The 13,952-nt window shown below is 37.0% G+C and overlaps 1 long non-coding RNA gene across 2 annotated transcripts in view; it reads left to right on the forward strand.

Annotated features, from left to right (window-relative positions):
• LOC120220104 overlaps window positions 1–13,952 on the forward strand; it is a 233,201-nt gene that overhangs the window by 172,109 nt on the left and 47,140 nt on the right. Inside the window, exon 3 of one of the 2 annotated variants that reach the window (XR_005525464.1) lies at window positions 2,852–4,310. The exons of the other annotated variant lie outside the window; for it this stretch is intronic. This is a non-coding gene — a long non-coding RNA (uncharacterized LOC120220104). Of the gene's footprint in view, window positions 1–2,851; window positions 4,311–13,952 lie in introns of those variants that run through there. 2 annotated transcript variants of the gene reach the window in all.

Consider the following 13,952-nt stretch of genomic DNA (forward strand, 5'->3'; position numbering starts at 1 on the left):
CAGAAAAGTTTGTTTCTTTTTAAAAAAATGTTTTTTAACATTTATTCATTTTTGAGAGAGAGATAGACTGCAAGTAGAGGAAGAGCAGAGAGAGGAGACATAGAATCCAGAGCAGGCTCTGGGCTCTGAGCTGTCAGCACAGAGCCCGACATGGGGCTCAAACCCACCAGCGGTGAGATCATGACCTGAGCTGAAGTCGGACGCTCAACCAACTGAGCCACCCAGATACCCCCAAAAAAGTTTGTTTCTTGTTCCTGTTACATTTTCATTGTGAGTTGACTCAGAGCTTTATTCCATGGTGTCCTCACCTTGACATCCAGGTGATGGGTTTGGGGCTTTGCTGGCTGCTATGGCATGATGAGTCATACACTAGGTTCTTAACAGTGTCTGTCTAGAAGACACATGTGCCACATCCACTAATATTTCATCTGCCAAATTAGATTCCAAGGCCATGTCCACAGTAAAGAAATAAAATCCCACTGTATAGAAGAAAGAGTAGAAATACTTGATAAATTGAAGTAGTAATTATTATAGTAGTCATATTGAAATAAATACCACGTTGGCCCCAGAATAGAACAGAATGAAGAGCTGTGTGCAGAGAATAGTTTCAGACTCCAGAGCCAGAGGCAGGGAAAACTAGTCAGGTGTTCGGTTCTGTTGGGGTAAAAATGTCCACAAAAGGCTATAAATTTGTGAGCTTAGAGAAGTGAAATACCTCTGAAACAGCCTAGTAAACAGGATTTGAGATAAGCCACCTACTAGCACAGTGTCCCTATCAGTGATATGTCTCTTATCTTCATGGGTCAAGAGTCGTATGGGATCTAATTAAGGTCCCTTGAAGAACTGGCAGCAGTGGTAGCAAAACATCTAGTCAGACATACGTGAGCCTATATAGAGTGTCAGGAAAAATACCCCCATTCAGGATGAGTCTCCAAAAAAAAGTTTGAATCACTCAAATAAAACAAATACTAAGATAGCCAAGAAAATCAACAATTAGTAGATGAATTCACTCCACTTGTTTAAAAACATGCTTTGTTGGAAAAAAAAAATTATTTAGGAGCTCCAAAGAGAGAAAAAATATATACCAAAAGAGAGTGAGAGAAACACATCTGGGCATAAATGAAAGAAGATTATGTAGATACAGAAAAGAACCACTGAGAAATTTTGGAAATGAAAGAAATTTGTCACTAAAATTAAAAAAAATATATATCATTTACTGTAAACTCAAGATTGGATGAAGCTGAAAGGATGATCAGCCAATTAGCAGTTGGTATTGAAGAGTGCTCCCAGAACATAACCTAGTAATACAGGGGGAAAAATGACAGAGTGGTTAAGGTATGTGGAAGCATGTGTGAGAGGCTCAGTACATGTTTAATACACTTTCTAGAATAATAGGCTTTCAGAAGGAAGGGCAGAGAGTTTACCAGGATTATAAAAACAGTCTACATCCTCCACTAAAAGTGCATCTCGAGAACAAAGCAGAATACATAAAACTAAAGTCTATCTAGGTGCATCGTAATGAAACAGCAGGAGACAGGGATAAATTGAAAATCTTAAGAGCTATTAGTAGGAAAACCTGATTAGCTAAAAAAAAAAAAAAAAAGGAGAAAGAAAATTAGGCTAATAAGCTACAACAACAATATGTGGCAGACACCCATGGAGTAATAGTTTCACATGGCTGAGGTCAAGGAATTCCATATCCATATTGTTTTGGGATTTCATATCTAACTGCACTGTCATGCAAGAGAGGGGGAGAAATAGAGATACTTGCAGATCAATGAAGATTAAGGGGCATGGACCATTATTGAAAGGAACATAAGACATGAACCTGAAAGGAAAGAGGTTAATATTAAAAAAAAAAAAAGGAAGGAAGGTTCAGAGTACAGAAGCACGGTAAGGTCTTGGTCAGGAAGATGACATGATTTTAAAGCCTAAGAGTAACAATTAAGAACCAGAAGTACAACTTAGAGCTTCTATATCAGTAGAGGGAAAAGGAAAGGATAGAGAACAACTGTTCCTTATGTTATTTTATTTCTCTTTTCCCCTTCTCCCGAAACTTACTACAGGGACTCACAACATTAGATCGAACAGGGATTCTGATGAGATAAATGGAGAAAAATTGTTTAGAGTTGGAAACTTGGGGCTAACTTTTATATTGTATCACGACTGTCCTGTAATGTAAATCCCAAGATAAATGCAGAAAAGCCTCAATTATGTGAAACTATTAGCTAACCCAGATTGTTTTTTTCCTTAACCTTAGGGGAGAGAAGAAACTATAGGAAGGTAATCAGAATGTATTTAAAGTGATAATTCAACTCAGTATAGATTTCATCTGGTCATCTACAACTTTTATGTTTTCATCTACCTTACTCTATCTACATGATCACTCAGCTGCAAAATGCCAACTTCTCAGCAGGTCAATCATCATAAAAAGTTCCGTCATTGCTAATATATTTAATGTATAAGGATAGAAAACTGGATTCCTATTGTGAGAAATGTTTTCAGAAATAAGATTCAGAAATGCCTAGCATAACAGGAAAAATTCTGATTATTTGATTTAATAGAAACTTGCATTTATTCTAGGTAACAGAGGCAGGTGTGGCATCTGGAGAGCATGCAAACCGCTTAGCATTCTGGTTCCAAGAGTTTGCTCCGTAGCCAAGCAGCTACGTGTGGCTACATAGCTTATTTAAGCTTTCTGAGTGTCAATATTCTTATGCATAATATAAGGGGTTCAATTAGAGGAACTCTAAGGTTTCTGATGCTTTTAGGTCTGATTCTAGAATACACCATAACCTGGCTAACCAGGTTAGCACAAAGGTATTACCTCAAAAGTCTCTTTTCCTGGCAGGTGTTGAATCTCCTAGATCCTGCTTTATCAGAGAGCTGTGGAGAGTACAGTGCCATCCTGTGTGATGGGCCCTCCATCACGTGCTTTTTTACCCTGAAGAATGAAGTGCAGAGGATGGTGAGCACTATGGAGGAGGAGAAGAATAACAGAATGAACCCAAATAGTGAAGCACACAGGAAAGACATGTCAGCCAATTCACAACTGACATATTTATACAAATATTGGGCAGAAATTTCCAACTTTCGAAAAAGCAAAACTATGGTACCGTTGTCCAAGGAAAGATGTAAGCAATGAGAGGCTTTGATGGGCTGGAGCTGTTATAATGACTTTGGCGCTGGGCCACTTCCTCATCTGTGACATTTATCATGCAGCAATATGCGGGATCTTGATTGGAAGCTCATGCTGTGAAATACAATGAATGTAATATCTAGAAAACAAGGGAGAACAGATGTAGCTGGGTTGTATAATCCAGCATGACACTCATTATCCTTATGAAAGGAATAACTATCAAGCTTGAAAGACGGAAAATAGATGCAGCCAAGATGGCCAGAATTCTGCCTAGTTTTAAAAGATGCCTGTAATTTCTGTACCTGGGAATAGTCATTATGAAGCAGGATGTCATTATGCCAATTCTTGTACCACGCAAGCATCCCTTATAATAGGTGTGCAGCCTGACTTTTTCCTCTGTGGAGATGTTTAATTTTGCTCAAATGATATTTCATGGGCAGCAAACAAAAGTTAGAGCAGGATGAGGGGGTCAGGAAATGGTTTTTCACAGACACAGACTCTTATTTTCATTATCTTACCTTAGTGACAATGGCAATATAATATACAAATTCTTATGAGTAGGGGAGAGTGGAAGACCTGCAAAAGAATGGGTCTTTATTTACAAGGTATTTACACTATTTAGAAACTGACCTTTTTTCTTTATTTCTAATTTTGGGAAGATGTTGTCAGACTTGAACAATTCAAATAAGGTGCTGAAGTCACGTTGATGTAACAGTTCCATTTCTAAGCTCTTTAACTCTTTGGTGTTTGAATATATAAAACCTTTGTGGTATTTTAATATAAAAGAATAATTTTGTTTCTCTCAGTAAAATATTTTCATTGTGAAAAGTTACCAGTGTTTGGAGTTTCCTCTTTTGGCTATTGCTGTAGGAGTCAGATTCCAGACAGAGAGATTCTGGTGACTGAAGGAAAAGGAGTCCCCATATCACAAATTTGGTTAAAACTCTAAATAACAGAAGAATCTTTAATGCTTTCCTCTCTGAAACAAACCTGGAATCTTTTGTAGATATTCAGTATCAAATTTTATTTGTCTTATGCTAGAATCCTGACTTTCCTTCATTACAATGTTTATCTAACGCTTCAGATGTATATTTTATCCTGTTTACAGTAATGCCCTTAGTTTCAGTGTACATATTTGAATCTCTTATCAAAAATATATTTAAGCTCATTTACTGTCATTCTCACTATTTTAAAATTAGGTACTCAAATCACTTCTCAAATAAATCTTTTAGCTTCTCTGAAATTTATTTACTCTTGAGTGTAAGAGGCTCCCTCCCCTGTGGATCCAAAAACCATTCCTGGAAAGGTGTGGAAAGGAGGGAATTGTGGGATGGGCTTTTACAGAAAATAGAACACACACAGAGATGTCTTAAGGCTGGAGGTGAGATATTTGCCAGAAGTCTGGTGGTTGCTGCCCTCATTTCTTTCTGCATGCAGACTTTTAATTAAATGGAAAAGTCATTTTTGAAAATATTCCAGCCCTGTGGCCTTATTTCCAAAGTACATCAAACATCGGCTCTTTTAGTACTGAGCTGCTCTTCTGTCTTGAACTCTGGTCTACTTTTCTATCTGATGCTGGGCTAGACAGGCATTACAAAATCCTATTTAGTCCTGTCCCTTAAACTCTAGAACTTACCTGGGTTGGAAACTTATGAACTATAGACTAATTCCTGGTGCTTTCACTGTTAAAAAAAAAAAAGTAGGGGTGCCTAGGTGGCTCATTTGGTTGAGCGTCTGACTCTTGGTTTTGGCTCAGGTGATGGTCCCAGGATCATGAGGTTGAGTCCTACATCCATTGGGCTCCATCCATGCTGAGTATGGAGCCTGCTTGAGACTCTCTCTCTCTCTCTCTCTCTCTCTCTCACTTCCTCACTCTCTCTTTCTCTCCCTGCTGTACTCACCCTCTGTCTCGGAAAAAAAAAATATATATATATATGTGTATATATGTATGTATATATATGTGTATATATATGTATATATATGTGTATATATGTATGTATATATATGTGTATATATGTATATATATGTATGTATATATATGCATATATATATATATACACACATTTGAATACCTTTATTTCTTTTCATCTTATAAAGTTTTTATTTAAATTAGTTAGTTACCATACATCTAGTATTAAATTTCAGGTGTACAAAATAGTGATTCAGCACCTCCATACCACACTTGGTGGACTCCAGCATCCCCATCATGTATTTAACCCGTCTTCCCAACCACCTCTCCTGCTAACTGTCAGTTTGTTCTCTATAGGTAAGGGTCCATTTCTTCATTTGCCCCTCTCTCTCTTTTTTTTTTCTTTGCTCATTTTGTTGTTTCTTAAATTCCACATATGAGTGAAATCACACGGTATTTCACTCATATGTGGAATTTAAGAAACACTGCCAATAAGCAAATGAACACTCTCACTTTTCTTGGTCTCTGTGGTGATTTACTTCACATGACTGACTTCTCATGTGGCTTCCCTGCCTAGTCCCTGTCTTTCCAAGTAATGATCTGGTGACTTGTTTTTCTGCTCACAGCTCCAAATAATCTTTTGGTTTGTTTTTAATCATCTGCTGGTATTTTTAGTGAGGAGACCGCCAGAATCTATATAACTTGACCCTCAAGACTAATAGTTAAGGCCACCTGCATTACCAAGACTTAACTGTTTGTTGTAGGAAATTCCTATTCAGGAAGATAAGACAGTAAACCAGTAAATAACCTCACTGTTTACTTCAGGTTTTTTTTTTTTTTTTTAACTTGAGGATATTTTTGAAAACTAATTTGTTCAGGCAAATAATTTTCTCATCTGGGTAAATAGCCCTCCTTTCTCAGCAATAGATTACACACCTGAGCAAGCGGCTTGCTTCTCAAGCAGTAGCTTACTTATCAAGACTCTCTTCAAGACACTTGCTTCAGAGTCCACCAATCAGAAACTATTATGCCACAGATTTTCCGTGTCTGGTTTATGCCTTGGCAGCCTGCCTTAAATCATTTGAGCCCAGACCCCAAGATCTATAAATATCCTTCCCATACCACTTTTTTCAGAGACACTAACTCATGCTGTCAAGGTGGTGTTACTAAAGCAGGTCTAATAAACTGAGTGTTCTTCGTTCAACGCATTTTCTGGCGGCCTTCTGGGGAGTCAATAGGTAAATACCTCATATGATCCAACTTACCCATAGTGATGTTACACCTTAAGTTAGGTCTTATGTAGCTGTATTTGACTAAAAATAGGGATATTTCCTCCTCTGGTGTGGAAGGCATAGAAAAAGAGGATAGAATTGGTTTTATTCACAACAGTTCATCTATATGCTAGCAGTTCTCCAGTGGGGCTGAGGGATAAGGAGAGGGTAGTCTTGGTATTTAATTAACTTATGGGGGGTTTCAAATTACACTTCCATGAAGATTGTAATAGACCAGGTACCCCTCCCCTAGATCAGAAGTGAGAACTACTAATCTGGGTGTTGTTCAACCTAAAAATGTGAATGAAAGAATGGAGGCCATTATCTATTAATTAATGACTAAATACTAGTCTCTCAACATATAAATTATTAAAGCAAAGATGTCGTGTTGCATATACTATCCAGTATTTGCCTTCTTTTTCCCCACTCAACTTAGTCAATATAGTTTTTAAAAAATACTCCTTATTCTTGACCTTCTATAGATTTATTTTTATACAGAGGGAACAAAGCATATTTGGCTCTCACCCCAGAAGGGCATACAACTATGCCAGAGAAATTAAAGAGTAAGACAGGATTTGTACAAATCAGTCCTTGGTTATTTTAGGAATGTTTTTCATAGAGCTTTGGTGTGAGGATTTGTTTTTGTTTTTGTTTTAAACATGGGAATTGGTTCTGCCTTATGAAATGCTCACTAGACTTTGTTCAAAAATGTTTTTTTCTGTTTGTTGAGGGAGTTTTATTTTTCCTACTTGATGAAAAATGCCATCCTCGTAAATAAGTCTAGAAGCACTTTATGTAAGAGATAAGATTTTAGTTTTGACAAGCGAATAACCAGGGAAGGTTATTCTGACTGAGTGAGATATTCCTTTTTGGAGTGGGATGACGATGACAAGGTGGAGAAAATCTGTAACTGTGTGGGGCATTTCTTTCTAAGTGACCGTATGCACAGCACACATCAACACATCTCCTCTCTCACTGGAATTTTTTGGTGATGATTTATCAACCTTATATAATCTCTGCCTTCTTTTTCATGGTTCCATTATTATAATTGCTTTCTCCTCTAGGTCTTCTTTGCTGTCGAAATTTTCCATAGTTCTTAAACATTTTTTTAAATATATGTTTCTTTTTGAGAGAGAGAGAGATGGAAAGAGTATGAGCAGGGAGGGGCAGAGAGAGAGAGAAGGAGACACAGTCTACAACGCGGGCTCCAGGCTCTGAGCTGTCAGCACGAGCCGAATGCAGGGCTCAGACTCACCAACAGTGAGATCCTGACCTGAGCCAAGGTCAGATGCTTAACTGGCCGAGCCACCCAGGTGCCCCTCCATAGTTCTTTTTTATTTTGCTTCTGATGTTTAGGCCTTCCAAGATTCATGTTCATGTCTATGTTTCATAAAATTTAAAGATGCCCACTTTTGACTTCTCTCCCCAAGGTACTTAAATATAAACATTTTAATATTTATTTTAATATTTCCCTCAGTCTTTAGTCATACTCGTATTGGACAGATCACATTACATTATGGGAGAACTGTGTGCAGGATATAAAGAATTGTTGAGTGGCTGAAGAAAATAAAAGAAAAAAATAAATAAAAAAAGGGGTGCCTGGGTGGCTGAAAAAAAAAAGAATTGTTGAGGAAAAAGGTTGATCCTATTCTTTGTATTAAGTAAGAGTATTGGGAAGACACTGTTAGCAGTCAAGACTTCTTCTGAAAGAAGACTGCTACTGTGGTGTATCCAGTTCTGTCCTTGTCTTACTTACACTGCTTCTTAAGACCTACCCTTAAATCCACAGGTGGATCAGAAAGGATTATTTTCAGGCTCCATGTAATTAACACTTGCCAAGGGTACAGTGCTTGACGTTAGTAGATATGAAGAGTTGTATACACATCAGGTGGTTTTGTTTGGTTGGTTGTTCTTATTTTAGAGCCCAGTTTGAAATTGTAACATATAACCCGCCCAGACAGAAATACAACATGTTAAAAAAGAATTCTATATGAGGGATGGGTATACTTTGAGTTTTATTTTTACCTGCCTTGGGCATTAGTAGTTGTTACCTAGGGTTCATCCCATTCTAGGTGTTCTTATATAACAATACACAGAGGGGTTCTTCTAATCTGTATTTCATCAAAAAGTGATACCAGAATATTCTTTGGCTCCTCTGTCTCACATATCAAATCCAGTCCATCAGCAAATTCTCTTGGCTCTCCTTGAAATGTTACCCTCACTCTTTCCACCACCTCTGCTGGTCTCACTATTTCAAGCTATTTCATTTTGAGTCTTGCAGAGTCTTCCTAAAGACCGGCCTGCCCCTGCCCCGGACTATTTTCCATAGCAACCAGAGGAATCCTTCTACAATGAAAGCAAGATTTGATCACCTCTCTACCCAAAACTTGCCAGTGGATTTCCCTTGTACAAAGTTTAAAATTCAAAGCCTTTTCCTACCATGACCCCAAGGCTCCATGATTTCATACCTGGCTCCTCCCTGATGCTATTTCTTATGAGTGTCCCCTTCCCGACCCTGCTCTAGCCTCTGGCTACTCCGTGAACACATAAGTTCTGTTCCATCTCCTGGGTCTTTGCAGTTGCTGTTTTGTCTGGAACACTCTTTTCCCCAGACAGCTGCATGGCCTGTTCTCTCATTTCCTTCAGGTTTGTGCTTCAGTGTCACTTCATCAGAGAGGTCTTACCTGACTGCCCTGTCAAAGCTGCACCCCCTGTTCCTTTCTATCTCTGTATTCTACATAGAAGTATGCAGTTATTTCCATCTGTACATACTCTATTTATTGTCCACCCCCTCCCCTACAATAGAATGCAAGCTCCGTGAGAGCAGGGGGTATGTCTGCTTGTTCATTGCTCTGTCCCAAGGCCTAAAAATAACTATAATGGTGTCTAGGCTATAGCTAGGTATGCAGTAAATATGTTTTTCCCATTTCATTTTGTTTCATTTGGTTTCGTTTCATTCCATCCCATTCTATTCCATTTTTTTCATCATTACTGTCCACTGTCCTCTTTAATCCCCAACCCTTATCGCGCCCCCCCCCCCCAACTTACCTCCCTTCTGGTCATCATCAATTTGTTCTCTATGGTTAAGGATCTATTTCTTGGTTTGTCTTTCTTTTCTTTCCCTTTTCTTGTTTGTGTTGTTTCTTAAATTCCACATATGAGTGAGATCATATGGTTGTTTGTCTTTGACTTGTTTCACTTAGTGTAATACTCTCTAGCTCTATCCATGTTGCTGCAAATGACAAGATTTCATTCTTTTTTTATAGCTGAATAATATCCCTGTATGTGTGTGTGTGTGTGTGTGTGTGTGTGTGTGTGTGTGTGTATACACATCTTCTTTATCCATTCATTTATTGATGGAAACTTGGGCTACTTCCATAGTTTGGCTATTGTAAATAATACTGCAATAAATATAAGGTGCATGTGTCCTTTTGAATTAGTGTTTTTTGTATTTTGGGGTTAAATACCCTATAGTGTGATTACTGGATCATAGGGTAGTTCTATTTTTTAGTTTTTGAGGAATCTCCATACTGTTTTCCACAATGGATGTATCAATTTGCATTCCTACCAGCAGTGCAAGAAGGTTCCTTTTTTTCCATATCCTCACCAATACTTGTTTCTTTTCGTTTTTAGCCATTTTGATGGGTGTGAGATGATATTGCAATATAGTTTCAATTTGCATTTCAATTTGCTGACGATAAGTGATATTGAGCATTTATTCATGTGTCTCTTGGCCATCTCTGTGTCTTCTTTGGAAAAATGTCTATTCATGTCTTCTGCCCATTTTTTTAAATTGGATTATTTGGTTTTTTTTGGGTATGGAGTTGTATCAGTTCTTCATATATTTTGGATTCTAACCCTTTATTAGATATGTCATTTGCAAATATCCTCTCCCATTCTACAGATTTTCTTGTAGTTTTTTTGATTCTTTCCTTAGCTGTGCAAAAACTTTTGTTTTTGACATAGTCCCAGTAGTTTATTTTCACCTTTATTTTCCTTGCCTCAGAAAACATGTAGAAAAATGTTGCTACGGCCAGTGTCAGAGAGATTACTGCCTGTGCTCTCTTCAAGAATTTTGCTGGCTTCAGGTCTCACATTTAGGTTCATCCATTTTGAACTTCTTTTTGTGTACTGAGTAAGAAAGTGGTCCAGTTTCATCCCTTTGCATGTTGCTGTCCAGTTTTCCTAGCACAGTTTGTTGAAGAGACTCTCTTTTTCTAATGGAGTATTCTTTCCTGCTTTGTCAAAGATTAATGACCATATAATTGTATGTTTGTTTCTGGATTGTCTGTTCACTTCTGTTGATCTTTGTGTCTCTTTTTATGCCAGTACCATACTGTTTTAATTACCACTGCTTTGTAATGTAACTTGAAATCTGGAATTGTGTACCTTCAGTTTTGTTTTTCTTCTTCAAGATTGCTTAGACTGTTTGGGGTCTTTTGTGGTTCCATATACATTTTAGGATTATTTGTTCTAGTTCTGTGAAAAATGCTATTGGTGTTTTGATAGGGATTGCATTAAATCTGTAGATTGCATTGAGTAGTACAGACATTTTAACAGTGTTCTTTCAACTTGTGAGCATGGAATGTCCTTTAATGTCTTTGTGTCATCTTGAATTTCTTTCATTAGTGTTTTATGGCTTTCAGAGTATAGGTCTTTTACCTTCTTGGTTAAGATTATTCCTAAAATATTTTATTGTTTTGGGTGCAATTTTAAATGGGATTGTTGGACTGCTTGGGTGTCTCAGTAGGTTAAGCATCCGACTTTGGCTCAGGTTATGATCTCGCGGTTCGTGGGTTTGAGCCCCGCATTGGGTCCTGTGCTCACAGCTCAGAGCCTGGAGCCTGTTTCAGAGTCTGTGTCTCTCTTTCTCTCTGCCCCCTTCTTGTTCGCACTCTGTCTCTCTCTTGTTAAAAATAAATCAACGTTAAAAAATTTTTAAAAAATGGTATTGTTTTCCTAGTTTCCCTTTCTGCTGCTTCATTATTATTGTATAGGGATGCAACAGATTTCTGTACATTGATTTTGTATGCTGTGACTTTACTGAATTAATTTATCAGTTCTAATAGTTTTTTGGTGGAATACTTAGGTTTTTCTATTTATAGTATCATGTCATCTGCAATTAGAGTTTTATTTCTTCCTTACCAATTTGGATGTCTTTTATTCCTTTATGTTGTCTAATTACTATAGCTAGGACTTCTAGTACTATGTTGAATAAACACGGTGAGAGTAGACATCCTTGTCTTGTTGTTGTCTTTAGGGGAAAAGCTGTCAGTGTTTTACTCATTTTGTGTGAAGTAGATTTTTCATATAAGGCCTTTAGTATGTTGAGATATATTCCCTCTAGACTGACCTTGCAGAGGGTTTTTATTATGAATAGATGTACTTTTGTCAGATGCTTTTTCTGCATCTATTGAAAGGATCATGTGGTTTTAATCCTTTCTCTTATTGATGTGATGTTATCCCATTGATGGTTTCACGAACATTATACCACACTTGCATCCAGGGAATAAATCCCACTTGATTGTGGTGTATGGTTTCTCAGATACATTGTTGGATTTGGTTTGCTAAATTTTTGTTGAGGATTTTTATATTTGTATTCATGACAGTTATTGTACTGTAGTTGTCTTTTTAGTGGTGTCTTTATCTGCTTTTGGTATCAGAGTAATACTGGCCTCATAGAATGAATTTGGAAGTTTTCCTTCCTCTTGTATTTTTTTGGGATAGTTTGAGAAGAATGGGTATGAACTTTTCCTCAGATGTTTGGTACAATTCACCTGTGAAGCCATATGATCCTGAACTTTTGTTTTTTGGGAATTTTTTGAATTAATGATTCAATTTCATTGCTGCCTGATTGGTCTCTTCAAATTTTCTATTTCTTCCTGATTTAGTTTTGGTAGATTATATGTTTCTAGAAATTTATCTACTTTTTCTAAGTTGTACAATTTGTTGCCATACAGATTTTTATAATATTCTGTTATAACTTTGTATTTTTGTAGTGTTGGCTGCTAGTTTTCTTCTTTCATTAGTAATTTTGTTTCTTTGGGTCTTCTCTTTTATTTATGAGTCTTTCTAGAAGTTTATCAATTTTGTTGATCTTTTTGAAGAATCAGCTCCTGGTTTCATTGATCTGTTCTATTGATTTTTTTCCCTATATCATTTATTTTTGTTCTAATGTTTATTATTTCCTTCCTTTTTCTGGGTTTGGGTTTTATTTGTTCTTTTTATGGCTCATTTAGGTGTAGGGCTAGGTTGTTTATTTGAGCTTTTTCTTGCCTCTTGAGGTAGGCCTGCATTGCTATACACTTCCCTCTTAGGAAACATTTGCTGCATCCCAAAGGTTTTAGACCATTGTGTTTCATTTTCATTTGTCCCCATGTAATTTTTTTTTTTATTACTTCTTTGACTCTTGGTTGACCTGGAAATTATTTAATAACATGGTACTTGACCTCCATGTGTTTGTGGTCTTTCCAGGTTTTTCTTTTCTTTTTTTTTAAATTTTAATGCTTTTTTTTATTTCTGAGGGGGAGAGAGAGAGACAGCGTGAGCAGGGGAGGGTCAGAGAGAGAGGGAGATACAGAATCTGAAGCAGACTCTAGGTTCTGAACTAGCTGTCAGCACAGAGCCCGATGTGGGGCTCGAACCCACGGACCGTGAGATCAAGACCTGAGCCGAAGTCGGATGCTTAACCAACTGAGCTACCCAGGCTTTTTTTTCCCCCAGATTTGTTCTTGTTGATTTCTAGTTTCATAGTGTTGTGGTCAGAAAACAAGCATGGTATGTTTTGATTTTTTTTGAATTTGTTAAGACTTTTTTGTGGGCTAATATGTGATCTATTCTGGAGATTGTTCCATGTGCACTTGAAAACAGTGTATATTCTGGTGGTTTAGAATGGAATGTTCTGAATATGTCTGTAAATCTATCTGGTCCAATGTGTCATTCAAAGCCACTGTTTCCTTGTTGATTTTCTGTCTGGATGATCTGTCTGTTGATGTCAGTGGGGTGTTAAAGTCCTCTGCTATTATTGTATTATCTTTATTAGTTCCTTTATGTTTGTTAATAACTGTTTTATGTATTTGGGTGTTCCATGTTGGGTGTATAAATACTTAAAATTGTTATATCTTCTTGTTGGATTGTCCTCTTTATTATTATATAGTGTTCTTTGTCTTTTGGTATAACCTTGTTTTAAAGCCTATTTTGTCTGATGTTAAGTGTTGCTATCCTGGCTTTCTTTTGGCATCCATTTGCATGATAAATGCTTCTCTATCCCTCACTTTCAATCTGCATGTGTCTTTTGGTCTGAAATGAGCCTCTTGTAGGCGGCATATACATGGGTCTTGTTTTTTACCCACTCTTTTACCCTGTGTCTTTTGATTGGAGAGTCTACTCCATGTACATTCAAAGTAATTATTGATAGATATGTACTTATTGCTATTTTGTTACTTGTTTTGTGGTTGTTTCATAGATTTTCGCTGATCCTTTCTTTTCTTGATATCTTTCTTGATTTGTTGGCTTTCTTTAGTGATATACTTGTATTTAGTTGTCTTTATTCTTTGCATATCTATTACTGGTTTTTGGTGTGTGGTTACCATTTGGTTTGTATATACATCTTATGCATATAGCAGTCTATATT

This window comes from Hyaena hyaena, unplaced genomic scaffold (assembly GCF_003009895.1).
Source record: "Hyaena hyaena isolate Hyena2069 unplaced genomic scaffold, ASM300989v1 scaffold_671, whole genome shotgun sequence".
NCBI classification, from domain to species: Eukaryota; Metazoa; Chordata; class Mammalia; order Carnivora; family Hyaenidae; genus Hyaena; species Hyaena hyaena.